Genomic DNA, 14,122 nt, shown 5'->3' on the forward strand with positions numbered 1-14,122 from the left:
TCCTCAGGAGCACTGGGAGAGAAGGAGGAGTGTATGTACTTGTGTAATTGGGGGTGATATCTGAATATGGCCAAGCTTCACAATCACAGTAGGCAGAATTTGTCAGACTTAGCCTTTGGGAAAGAAGTGGGGAGACAGAAAGAAGGGAGCTGGGTATCTGAGCCCAGTGTATGCGTGTGAGCGAGGCTCTTCACCTGCAAGCTGGGTATGCCTGAAATGGGAGTCAGAGAGAGAGGTAAGCCAGGAGCTCCCCAATGCCAAGCGTGCTCTCATGCTGCCAAGCTGAGTGATCCAAAGGCATTGGTGCTAAATGTGGTCTTCTTCTCTTTCTGTGTAAAGTCTGGCAAGCCCTCTATCTTTCTCTATGTCTTTGTTTTCCTGTTTGAATACGTGGTATTCCAATGAAATATAAATATTAATATTTGATTAACTCTCATCTACAAAGCTTAGTTCCTTAAAGTCTTGTACAGATCTTTGAAATCCTTGAAAACCTATATAAATACAAATCCTTTTATTTTTATAGCATTACATTAATGACTGTACAGTGGAAGTTGAAGAATTAAATAATCTCTGTCTATATTTGCTCATACCTTTGTGAAACTGTTACCTTTTCAGCTGCTATTTCTCATGCCTTGTCTCAATCCAGAAATGTCATTTTTGGTAAAGTTTTGCAAAAAGCCATTCAGCTGCTCTTGAGTCATCCAAGTATGTAAAAAACAGTTTCCAGCTGTTAAGTTTTCCATAAGCTTTTTTTTCTCAAACATGCTCGTATAATTATAACACAGCTTTGTTTTAAAACATCAAACTTGACACGTACATAGTCCTGAAAGAGAAGTAGCTGCACTGACATGTTTGAAACCATTTAGTTTTGAAATGAAAAGGTTTTTGCCATATTAAAAAATATTTATTTTCTTAAATATTTTCCCAGACACTGACCTACGCTTTTCTAATGGTAGACAGTCAATTGTGTAAATGACCAGTACAAAAAAAAAGAGGAAAAAAAATACCTAAAAAAAAAGACTATTCTTGCAATCTGTGACTGAGCTGAGCTGTAACAGGGAGGACTGGGGGACACTGTTTACATTGGGAGCAAGCTCAGACCTGCATATGGGGCACTCTGCATACATACACACATGCACTCTGGAAGAGCATGGCTAAAGCTCTAGCCTGGTGTTTTCACAAGACCCAGCTTGGCTGCATGCACTCCAGAGAGACTGGTAACAGCTGGACACCTGCACTCTTCAGCCTCGTCTGCTGGCAAGTGGCTCAAGGTCACTCTCTCCAAGCCCAGACCAGTCACCATGAATTTTAATGGTTGGTGAACTAATAGCTAGCAATAAGGTCAGAAAACATGAAGGTGGCACAGTCTGCTTTCAAGATCATGCTTCAACTACTAGTACAAGCCTATGATTATGTACTTGCTAAAAGCCTTGGAACTGGCACTTAAGGTGAGAAAAGGACAAACGTATCCTTTCGCCTTGCCCATAACACCTGGCACTCTGCTGTGATAGCCATAGCTTTCCATAAAGATTCTGAATTCAATTTGGTGTTACATACTTCTACAGTTTTAATTACTGCATGTTTGTATTTCGGTATAGAACAGCATCAAATCAGATGGAGATGTTTCCTTGTTTATATTCAGGACAGACAGAAATGCACTGCCATGATACTAAGCAGTTACGAATCAGCCATTTCACAGAATCACAGACTGGGTAAGGTTGGAAGGGATCACACTGGGTCATCTGGCCCAAATTCCCTGCTTAAGCAGGGTCATCCCAGAGCACACTGCCCAAATTGCATCCAGATGGCTCTTGAATGTCTCCAGTGAGGGAAACTCCACAACATCTCTGGGCAACCTGCTCTAGCGCATAGTCACTCACACAGTAAAGAAGTCATATTTGGGTGGAACTTTCTGCCTGTTGCCTCTTGTCCTATTGCTAGGCACCACTGAGAAGAGTCTGTCTCCATCCTCCTGACACTCTCTCTTCAGATAGTTATAGATACTGATGAGATCCCCTTTCAGTCATCTCTTCTTCAGGCTGAACAGACCCAGCTCCCTCAGACTTTCCTTGGAAGAGGGATGCTCCAGTCCCTTAATCATCTTGCTGCCCTCCGCTGGACCTGCTCCAGGAGCTCCATGTCCCTCTGTACTGAGGAGCCCAGAACTGGACACAGCATTCCAGATGTGCCTCACTAGGGCTGAGTAGAGGGGCAGGATCACCTCCCTTGACCTGCTGGCAATGCTCTTCCTAATGCACCCCAGGATACCTTGTGGCTTTCTTGGCCACTGCTGTCCTTATATACCTTGGTAAGATCCCCTCTCAGTCACCTCTTCTGCAGCCTAAAAAAGCCCAGCTTCTTCAGCCTTTTCTCATAAGAGGGATGCTCCAGTCCCCTAATCACTTCATTTAATCTGTAATATTCCAGGTTCTAATGTCTTAGAGGAATAAGTGTTGGTTTTGAGAATATTAGTGAAGGCTGAAACAGCAGCTGTAGTCTGATGGATTACTGGATTACATGGGTTTCACTCTCAGAACTATTTTTTTATATGACAACGCAAAGGCATATATGACTTTGCATGAACCACTGGCCTCAGTATGAACTCTTCTGTCAGGCTGGAGGAACTCTTTCTAAAGATGTAAAAGGAAAGTCACTGCATTTATAGGTTTTTATATGAGACTCAACTGTGCTGATTTGTACAGACAAGAAGATACTTCATAGCTGTTTCTTATTCAAAATAAATAACAGTACACTCCTGCTCTTGCCTTTCCTGGGACATATCCTCCTACCATGCAGGTGTGAGTCCACAGAAACCATCAATGTCAGAAGATACATCTTCATGTACTTTTATCAGTACATCTATAACTCAGATGTATGTCCACTACTTTGACAGGTTTTCTGAATGTGTTTCAAACCACATTAAACATACAAGCAGTGCTCAACAAATAAACGTTACTAGAATACAATTACAGGGAAAAAAGCAGTTCCTATCCATTGCACTGTCTTCTCTCTGTACTCAGTCATGGCTGGGCTTCGCGAACGAAGATTTGGGAAGGGCTCTACCCACGTTTGTTGCAATCTCTGTACTATCTGCGTTGTAAAGCCCACAGGTAGGGATCAGTAAGAAACTCTATTGCAAGCAAGGGCAGAGGTAAGGTTGCTGCGGGAACCTTAACTCCAAATTTCCTGAGTTTAGGGAGATTAAAATCTAAGTCGTCACATCCCATTAGCACACTTTGTTGTGCATACAGAACATGGCCTAGGCAAGTGTATTGTTTCTAAAGGAAAAGATGTGCCATCAGGTAAATAGGTGTCATTTGGCATTGACATTTTGGCAACTCTAAGCTATACTATTCAGTTCTAATCAATGCTACTGGATTTTGAAACCCACCAACATAACAAAGAAGTGGAAAAAGCAGTAGAAAAAATCCAAACAAACTGTATGTTATGCTATATGCTCTACTATTTTGAGTTCCAGTGTCAAGACAAAAGAAGAGTAAGAGTTTGCCATTTACTAGTTGTAGTAATCAAGAGAAGATCTGCCAGACACACTCTTTAAGGGGCTTTGTCTGTCTGGACCAGGTAGATGCTGCAATACACAAAGGACTTCACACACAGAGAAAGAAAGAGTGTTCATGGACAATGATGCAGCGTTCTTAATTAAGATTTTCATTACTGATACATACATTAAGGTTTTGCTAATGCAAGTGCCCAAGCTCTCTCATGTACAGGTAGAGTCTCTGATTCTATCTCTAGAAACCCTTTTGCACATCATTGCAAACATTCACCAGCCAATGCTCAAAATCAGCTCACCTGCCCTTTGCTATAATGACAATGAAAAATAAAAACCCGATATTTTATTTGTCCGACAGATGAGAACTTAGCTTTTTGCAGACATGAGAATGAACAGCCTTTTGCAAAGCTGTGCTACAGCGCATTGAAACTGATTCTGATCTCACACCTGTTTGATGTTGATGTAACATCAGAATCTTCAATAGTATGAATGCAGCAAATGTTGAAGGAAAAAATAATGGAAGAGGCATGAAGGTAAATGGAAAATTGGATAAAACAAAACATGAGTTTGCCAAAGGTAGTTTGTAGTTGACTAACCTGCTCCCTTTCTTTGATAAGATAACTGATTATCTAGACAAAGGAAATGCAGTAAATTTAATTTATCAGTAGAGTATTTGATAGAGTATCACAAGGGAAATTATGAGTTTAGATCAACATTTGCAAAAGGACCGTAAGGTGAATAAGTGCTAACTTGAAGGGGGAATGGAACAGTGGCAAAGAAAGAATTATTGGGCAAAGTGCAGGCTATATATCCATAATTTTTTAGTTAAAAAAATAGCATTTTGTATTTGATCAGATTTGGGTGGAGTAGGTAATATTTCTTTATGAGGCGCCTCAAAGGGAGGGGCCACAGATTAGGAAAAATTGGGAGCATGCTTAACAGCCATAAAGGGATCAGTCAACTTCAATAAATTGCTCATTAGCAATATTTAGGCCTCATTCATCTGCAGTGTTTCAATATTATTTCTATAGTTCTCTTCTTTGGGAAGTTCATAGATGCTACAACTCACTCAACAGTTTACTTATACAGTTGAATTAAATACCTAGTTCAGTTTTGTGCTTTTAAAATATTCTTACTCCTAGAACAGGATGGCCATTCATCTACAAAATCTGTTTGCTGAATACCTTAGATCTCCTTTGAATGCTGGACCCTGTCTCCCAACAAAATGCTGCTGGATACGGTGTGGAGGAGAAATACTTGGTGAACAGAAGCACTTACAAAAGCATTGCTTCTCCCTGAACACACTACATGCTTTTCTTCATCTAGTCAGATTATGACATATTGTGAATTTCTTCAACAGGAAAAACTGGGCTGACCCTTAGCAAGATGATAGTGTTGCCCTGGCACACTGTATGTACCAGGATGACGTGCATCAAAGCACAGCCACGCCAGGATAGAAGGTGAAGACCGTGCCACAGAAGTCACAATAGAAGGTATCAATGTGAGATTAATTTGCAGCCTCCAAAATAAATGATCTGCCAATCTGTTTTCAACAAGCTAAGAAAAAACATAGGACTTTTGACAATCTTCCTCGAGGCATGCCTCAGTCCACGTGTATTTCAATGACTTAAATTGTTACCTTTCCATTAAAGTCCACTGGAAGAAAAGCTGTATCTTTGTTTTAGCCTTCTGTAGCAAAATTGAATTATTTAATGTTGTGACTAAACCATGCTAAGTATGCGTGGACATTCACACAAGAAATTTGCCCTAAACCCCAAAACTTGAAGGATTTTTTAAGTGTAAAAATTGAAAACCAGTGTCTGAAACACTTCATTCTTTGGGGTTAGTTATATGCTGATGACACATAGTAGGTTTCCTTCACAACCTTCAGTGCATATTGCAGAGCACCCAGAATGTAACACATTATTTTTTGCCTTTCATGCAAAAGTGGATTTACTACAAAAAGTGAAATGCAATTAATCCCTTTTACAGATATCCAGGATAAGTGAACATAGAAAAATATGAAATTTAAATACACATCCAGATCCAAATGTTGCAATTGATCCTTACTTTGGTGATTGAGTGAAGCATGAATACTTCTAAATTGTATGCTATTTGAAGTTGGGATTCCAATTTTGTCCCTGAAAAATCAAGCTGTTTAGAGTATGCTTAAGAAGCTAAAACATTAGAAAACTGCATTCAGAAAACTGATACAGATATTCTATTAAACTTAAAACTCAGTATGATGGAATGGGAGAGAGTGAGATCTATTCAAATCCAAAAGCATTTCCTTTCAGTGATGTGCAAAAATCTAATATCTTGGGCATGCAAACATATGAAATGAAAATATTACCTGGGGGGCTGAATTTGTGAACCATATTCAGCATGATATTATCCAAAATGATGGAAAGCAGCAGCAGTGAACTTCAGAGGAAGGAAACATTATTTCTTAATACACTGTGAATCTTTTATGTCTAGGAGTTCCCATTCCCACCAAGAGGTAAAACAGCCTTCATGAAGCGTGGCCTGAAGACTCACAAGTGCTTTGACATGTTACATAGTAATGGCACACAAATGAACTACATGGTAGATGACTTTCACTTCTTTTTTAAGTAAAGAGTTGGAAAGGAAAAGGAGATGGAGGAGATACTCTTTCAAGCTCACTTTCAATCACTGTGTCTCACACATAGGACATTCAGTATGAATATGGACCCATGATCGGGCATGTAGACCTCCGTGAGTATTCATATTTTGATGCCAGTTTCAATAGTCAAATCTATGTTGCCTTGATCAGGAGGTGACTTTTGGGAAATCATGTATTTCTGGATACTGCGTTTCATAGTAACCACTCCTCCAGCACAACTTGTTCTTGGTACCATTTTAATCTTATATCTGGTGTGTGCATTTTATGGAGAGAGATAGACAACATGATGCTAAAGCAGGGTGCATCAAAGAGGATTTCTGCTCTAGGAGAAGGACTAAACAATATATTTCAGAAAAGACAGAGAGACATTTGGTGATATAACTGTAGAATAGCAATGTGCTTGCCAAAGTTGGAAGATAATCTACCAGAACTGCAAAGGGAATATTCTGAAAAACTCTGCCACACTCTGTAGTTGTTACCATTTTGCACAGTGATTTCAACCTAACAAACTTGTCTGTCTTAATATTTTGATGGTTGGTATTCAAACTGCTGTAGGAAATGCTGCTACTGATTGAGAAAGGTGATCTTTTCCATCCAAATATATTAAATTATGCCAGTGTGGGGTAAAAGCACTTGGAACAACTGCAGTTTCTTTCTGTCCCCTTCTTTTTTCTAGCTAAATCTAAAATATTATGCTCCTACAACTGTCTAGTTATAACCCATTTTTTTTCCACTGTAATCTGTAATATTTCCAAAAAAGCTAACAATCAGTACATAATATTACACTAAGTAAGTGAAAAATAACCCAGAACAAAGAGACTGCTAGTATGCATAATGGCAAAAAGGTCTGACATTTTCAGCTGTCATGCTGGCCAATCTTAAATTCAATCTCATCCAGCTTCAGTGGATGTATTGTAGGCATTGCAGTTAGAAAGTAGGTTGCAGACATGCCTCTGTTGTAATCCACACATCAAGTTCACAGCTATGTGCAGCCATTATCACTTGTTAAACAATTTGAATGTCAACACTTAAATTAATGCTTGAATGAAAAATTGGTACCAAATTTCCCCCCTTTTTTTTAACCTGGTTATGTCTCTGTATCCATAGACCCTATGGATACTGGGTCTATTTTTATCACAGATGTTTTAGAACAAACCCATGAATATTATCAGATTTGTTTTAAATAAGGAGGGGTTTTTTTTCTATGTACATCTATTGCTTAATTCTATTTGATGGCTCTGTCTTCAGATAAATAATAAAGTTGTGGCAGTTGTTCAAGAACATTCATCCCAAGGTGTACTCCCAGATATACAGTGTGATTTCTATAAACATATCAGAGTAGAATTTCATCTCTACTGCCATTTCGAGGCTGTTTCACCAGTTCTCTCATTTGCAAATGCCAAATAAAGTGCCTCTGCCCATGTTGTTTTCTTTTTCGGAACATTCCCTTCCTTCAGGAAACACGTAAAAGCTGGGGAAATAATATTCCATTCCTGTCTCAGATTGCTGTGTAGGTGACCATTCCCTTCCAGAACCTCCTTATTTTCAGCAGCAGATAAACTGATTCTTCTGGATAATTTGCATGTCTGTTTATTACATTAATTATGATAATTCTTGAAAAATGCTAACTCTTGAAAGCTGTTGTAAACATAAGGCTTATTACATGTAGACTTTTTTTGGCATTTTGCAAATGTTCATTTCTGATTTATGAATAAGCTTGACCTGGAGGTTATTATCCTCTTCTGAAGTAAGGGGAGAGCTGCTTAAGAAACCTGAGAAGAGAAAAGATGCCTCCTCCCTGTTCCTGATGTAGCAATCACTGTTGTTGTTCCTCATCTGCCAAACAGCACTAAGCACATGAACTAAACAAAGGGATTCAGAGGGTGCTAATTAGTTGCTATTTCATGATGATGGTTCAGAGTGGTAACAGATGACAGTTTGGTGGTGAACAAGTACCAACAGCAGGGACATATACATAGATATCAAAGACTATTCGAGGATCATCATGCCTGAAAAAGTGAATACATATTCTCAGAAACTGGCAACTGGCAGGCTGGAATACTGCTGGGTGTCTTTTGACATACAAATCACTGACCATATGATGGATGGTTCTCATAACTATGATGAGATCAGTAAGATGCTGCTCAGCTTCCCTTAGGTCATCATTACTTGACCAAATACGTCTTCATGAAGCTGGGGAATAAATGGCACTTTTTGCACTTTTTTCCTTCTTCACCCCTCCCCCCCCTTCTTTTTAAACTAGGATGTCAAATAACAAGAATTAGAATCAGTCAGTGCTGAATCCGATAGGAATGATGCTGGAGCTCAGTACAACTCAGTTATATCAGAAATGTATTTCAAAACAAGGGACAGATGTTCATGGAATTAGGTTAACATGTCCTGCAACTTCCTTGTATCTGGATCACTCTGGTGCACTTCTGATTTGCACTTACCAAAGCTAACAGCAGATAACTCTTCAATATTGTATGGGTTCCATCTGAATGGGGAGTGCTATGGAATTAAAAGAAATGTCCTACTGTAGCTATTTATCCTACTGTAAAGCACTGCTGATACTACTACATACTATACTGTTGACATTATGAGTGAAAGGCTCAAGACTGGTTGGAAGACTTCTTCCATGAAAAGGATAATTTTTGATGAAGAATACACCTGCTTCTCTCAAAGTCCTGAGGACATTCAAGTGGAGCAGAGATTAATCGTATTCCTCTTAAGTGGAAATATAGTTTGGGGGAGAGATCCATGAAATCCTTCCACCTCCAAAACCTTGATGCCATAATCAGATTTACACTGGTGTAAGATTGGGAAGGAGGATAAAGACTAAATCATCAACAAATTATGAGTAGGCATATGAAAAGAGAGCCCAGGTGCTACACACTGAGGCAGAGGGCAGAACAAATCTGTTATCTCTAGAACAGAAACATGCTTGAGAGGTACCATTACAACATCTAATGCAAAAATGTCCCAATTATACTTTTTCTGCTACTGAAAAGAACCCAGATTATCAGTGGCCTGAAGGACCTGACTTCCAGAGAGAAAGGAGAGAACCAGTACAAACAAGACAAATTCTACGCACACGCCTGAAATATAGTAGGGCTCCTATGGAGCTTGCTAATTTGGGAATGGAGGAGCACCTTCCTGGCTGTGGAATAAGCCTGACTTAAGGAAGCAAGAGAGCATGTGACTCGTTTTACATGTCAAGAAACAAAGGCAGACAGACGGGAAACAACTTATGCAACACAGCAAAGCACTGCTGAAGAGGCATTTTGGCTCTGGGTTTCCACATGCCTGCCTACCATGAAGCCAGCTTGCTGCTTCCACATAAACTGCCTTGCCCTGCAGAGGTAGAACAATGATAGACTGGTGCCTTTGTGCAAATGTCGAAGGCACATGTTCTCTGCCACAGACAAATGGCTTTGCCACTGCTGCAGGAAGTGTTACACCAGTGGTGTTAACGCTTCACGTCCCTGAGCATCATTAATGCTTTTTATTGATATTATGAAGTTCTGCAACAAAAATAATGGGATTTGTCAGGGGCTGTTATAAACCGCCCCTGCTGGATAAATACATAATACATTATGGCAAAGGTCTGATGGGCCTTTAATCAATTGCCTTTCTGAGTCAAATAAATGTCACATTAAGACATAAGCCATGTTACATTCTGTGGGTGCCTCTGCTCCCCTCATCTCATAGGGATCTCATCCCTGACACCGCCACAGGGAGCTATGGACACACATAGACTCCTACTTATTTGTAGCAAATATATCAGAACAAAACTGGAACAGCATGTTGTAAATTACAGATTTGGGACACCTTATAATGAAAGGCAAAGGGGAAAGGAAAGAAATATGGGGACACCATAGGCATGATAGGTCAGCTCAAATACATCTCTTTGGGAGCTGGCATTGTCATACCACCTCTTGCAGCCACTGCAGCATATCTCATCTTGCTGCCCACAGGGCAGGGTAGAAGGCGTTGTGCCATTTCTTTCTACACTGCAAAAGTAGTGGGTCAATTTTAAATGTTAAAGTCACATATTTTAGGTCTAGAATCAGGAAAAGAAACCACTTTCATTGTTTCAGTATGCACCTGAAAAAATTATGAATGTCCATTTGCACTTCAGCATCTCTTTGAAGAAATTCCAACAACCAAAACACTACTCAAAATTAAATTTACAGATTTGCAGGTTGACTTCCTCCCTCAAATATGAAGGAGCTATTTTTCTTACTGTGCTATGCTGCCTTTTTTTTTTTTTTTTTAAATTCCAGGCAGTACTTTTACAATCATCAACTGAACAGGTAGGAGACATGAATTTAAATTGCAAAATGGAGATCTAAAGTAGCACAAAGTCTAGGCATATTTGGACATGGAGTTCTAAACCAATTTAAAAGCCCTCATTATTTTTGGCATTCACTAAATAGCTTCACCTTGGATATCCCAAAACAGTGGCTTTAAATGCTGGTGGACATTTGAAAAACTTTGGTCTTCTTTACTTAACTATGGTAAATATTATGAAGTGGTAGTGCTATATTTCTCTTTATATTGCAACAAGAAGAGTCATTGTTTTAAAAGCACTAGATTTCACTGCCAATATGTATGAAGGAATCCCAGAAAAATGTGAGTTTTTGTTCCAAATGCGCAAAACCATCATGTGTCAGAACCTGACAAAATTAAAACTCAAATGATAACAAACAAACACTCCCAAAGGTTCCTTATTCCCCAAAAAAGGAAAAAACAAAACTTAAACTACGAAATAATTCATTCTTCCTGTTCTGGGTCTTAAAAGCGCAATCATTTGAATAAATATAGTATTTTCTTCACTTAAAAAGGTCACCAAATCAACAGCCTATATAGCAGCACCCAAACTCAAGTGAAGGGGAGATCAGATGAGAAGAGAATCCTGCATAACATCTTCAAAGAAACCACTAATAGATTTTTAATCCTGATACGGTTAGGTGTCAAAGAAAATACAGCATATTTAATCTACCCAGATAAGAAGAGCTGGTCAGAGAGCACTCAGGATTGAGTAAAGAAGAGTCCCATGCCACAAGGTAAAATTTCATCAAGGACAGGTAGCAATGCTAGTTGACTGTTTTTTGTACTTGTTGTGCACTTGCACAGCATGGAATACTGTTTTAATTTGAATTAGAGCACAACAGCATAATGGCCATCAGAACAAGTATGTTCCCAAATATAAACAGACACCGTCCATATTGTCATCCAGAAATGCACATATAAATTCCGGATCAATCAATCACACAATGTCACTGAGTCCCGTAAGGTGACACTGCATCAAAATCTTGGACCGCATTAGAAGAAAAACTCAATATTTAGTCCAGTGGCCATGGGGAGCAACAGAAAAGTTTACAAGGGCCCTGGGCTAACTTTGATGGAACTTCACAACTCATACCAATGAAAAGTATAAAATGTTTGGTATAAAAACTTACTCAAGAGACAGAAAAGGTTCCTTCAGAGAAAGGCCACAAACTGATCGTGAGTGATCTGAGAAGAAAAGGGAGAAAGGAAAAAGGAAATCAGGTTACAATAAACACACTAAATTATACCAATATAAAACAGGGATCAAGGAGACTTACAGATGGTGGCAATTCCCATAGAAGAGTTAAAAAAAAGCAAATGGTGTTTTAAATTCACAAACTGCGTAGATCTTGGAGGCTTTAAACTACCTGACCCCAGAACTATGTAGCTGAGAAAACTGGTAGTGGCTCGGGAGCCTTTCAGTCCTGGGATAATTCCAAGCCAGCAAAGACTAAATATTCTCTGATGGCCTTTCAACAGTCTCCGTGAAATAGGCTTGTGGCTCCTATGGACAAATGCTCTTATCACAAAAACACTGCCAGACTTGAATGGCATCCTTCTTACCAGTCATGCCAGATATACAGGATTCTGAAACAGAACTCGCCTTCTCAATCCTGACCTTCACAGAAGAGGGTCTAGGCTTATTATTAAGGCTGAGAATGCTTACATTACAGCTGATAGCTGCACAGAAAAATTGTGTTGTCTTAGTTCCTTCTGTCAACATAGTACCTTTCGGATTTGATTGATTTGTTACCCTGAGACCCCTAAGAAAAAAATGACTGCATGAAAGTGGAATGGCTAAAGGATTGCAAACTTTTGGTAGACTACAGGTCTGCTATGGAGTATCTAAGCTTTATTGTCAATATATTTATTTCCATATTTATTTCCAAAACATATTAACCTGGGATGAAGCAATAAATAATATTAATCAAATCCTGATGCTCTGAATTGTAACAAGAAGATATACTCCTGTTGGACACGCAAAACAAAGGCAGATGTTAAAAGCCCAAATGTTAAAAGCTACAAATCAGTCCTGTCCCCGCTTCCCTTCACCAAGCTGAAAAAAATTTTGGTAGACAGAGCAGAGCTCTCCATAAGGTTGCTATCAGGGAGTGAGGAGCACAGTAGACAAAGACCACGAGACCCATGTCTGTGCTACAGCACTTAAGACATGGCCCTCAACTACTATTTCCTGTCTAGTTACAGGAAGAGGTAGAGAAATACAAGTATGACTTGAGACAGTGAAGGAAAAGAGAGGAGCTCTCACAGCAGAGAGAGAGGAAAGGCAGGCAGAAAATTTGTTCAGAGTTATAGCAACTATTTGTGGGACTTACGGTCCTGGTAGAGGAGAGTGTGAGAGAAAGCATTTTTGCATATCTAGTGGTTGGTCAGTGGCAAGGGAGGTGGAGGAAATAGAGGAAAGAGCAGAGAGAATCATAAAAGCTGTAGAGCAGGAAACGATGTTTACAGCATCCTTCAGATAGGCCACCCAGAGAGGCCCTGTTTAACAGTAAATTTCTCTTTAAAGAAGCTGACTGCTGCCACATGTAAAGAAGACTTGCATGAGACAGATAACAGGATGGATTCTGCCCAGATTGAAAAGCTGAAATGACATAACATGAAAGGAAGGGCAAGATCAGGCTGGTGGAGAGAAGGTCTTACTTTCAAGAATCCATTATTCTAATGAACTTTAAGGGGGAAGTTCTCCTGGTGGAAAAAAAATCTCCATTGCTAAGCATGTATCCCTTATTCTCCTTTACATTGCTCCTGAAGATTTAATCATGGAAGCCTATAGGCTCATCTGTAATAAATGATATGTGAAGGACTGTCAGTGGCTGGTAGTTGGGTAGTATTTCTTTCAGGGTTCTGGGCAGATGGGACAGTGAGCTGCAAACCAAGGAAGAACCTGAGACAAGAGGTCTGAGCCAAAGAATGTGCCTTGGAGGCCCAGAGTTAAAAAAAAAAAAAATAAAAAAAAAAAGTAAAAGAAAAAAAAGTGGGAGGCATCCAGTATGGGAAAAAAACCCCAGAGAATGGAAAATTTTAGGCTGAGTGGTTAGCATTTGGCTCTGTTATAAGCAACACATAACAAGGTCTCTTAAGGGAAAACGTCAAGCAACTTTGACAACATGGATGCCAAAGAATTCTACAAATTACAGCCCGAGATTCTGGAGGTGCTGAGTAATGACTTAAACCAACATTATCATCAAATTTGCTGTAAGAAGTGAACGAGATTGTCGTGCCTTATTAAAACTGTAGAGTAATTTTAGACAGGCACAATATACTAGAAGGTGCAAACCAGGATCTGGCAAATCACCAGAACTGAAACACCGTAATTTTTTATATGATTGCAATTGGTCTGGACACTTGATTACCAGTTTTGTTCAAAAGAAAATATATGAAAACAGAACTTTCCCTGTAAAGTACTGGAAAAACAAGACGTGTCTGAGGAAGCTATGATTCATTCCAGGTTAGATAACTGCAGAACACGTATGCCGGAGAGAAGTGGGCCAAATCCTGTTGTCACTGCCCTGTGCAATCATGCTAACTTAATTGAAACCATGAGCAGAACCTGAACCATTAAAATGCTGGGGTGAAACATTTTATGATATGGCACTGTTGGTCACTAG

The 14,122-nt window shown here is 39.4% G+C and overlaps 1 protein-coding gene across 16 annotated transcripts in view; it reads right to left on the reverse strand.

Moving 5' to 3' along the window:
* ZBTB20 (zinc finger and BTB domain containing 20) overlaps positions 1-14,122 on the reverse strand; it is a 502,167-nt gene that overhangs the window by 129,493 nt on the left and 358,552 nt on the right. For 15 of the 16 annotated variants that reach the window (XM_027653343.1, XM_027653327.1, XM_027653324.1 and 12 more), the window contains one exon: positions 11,624-11,678. The exons of the other annotated variant lie outside the window; for it this stretch is intronic. The gene's annotated coding sequence lies outside the window, so the exon portion shown is untranslated. The remainder of the gene's footprint in view (positions 1-11,623; positions 11,679-14,122) is intronic. 16 annotated transcript variants of the gene reach the window in all.

This window comes from Corapipo altera, unplaced genomic scaffold, assembly GCF_003945725.1.
Source record: "Corapipo altera isolate COAL_440 unplaced genomic scaffold, ASM394572v1 61, whole genome shotgun sequence".
Classification (NCBI taxonomy): domain Eukaryota; kingdom Metazoa; phylum Chordata; class Aves; order Passeriformes; family Pipridae; genus Corapipo; species Corapipo altera.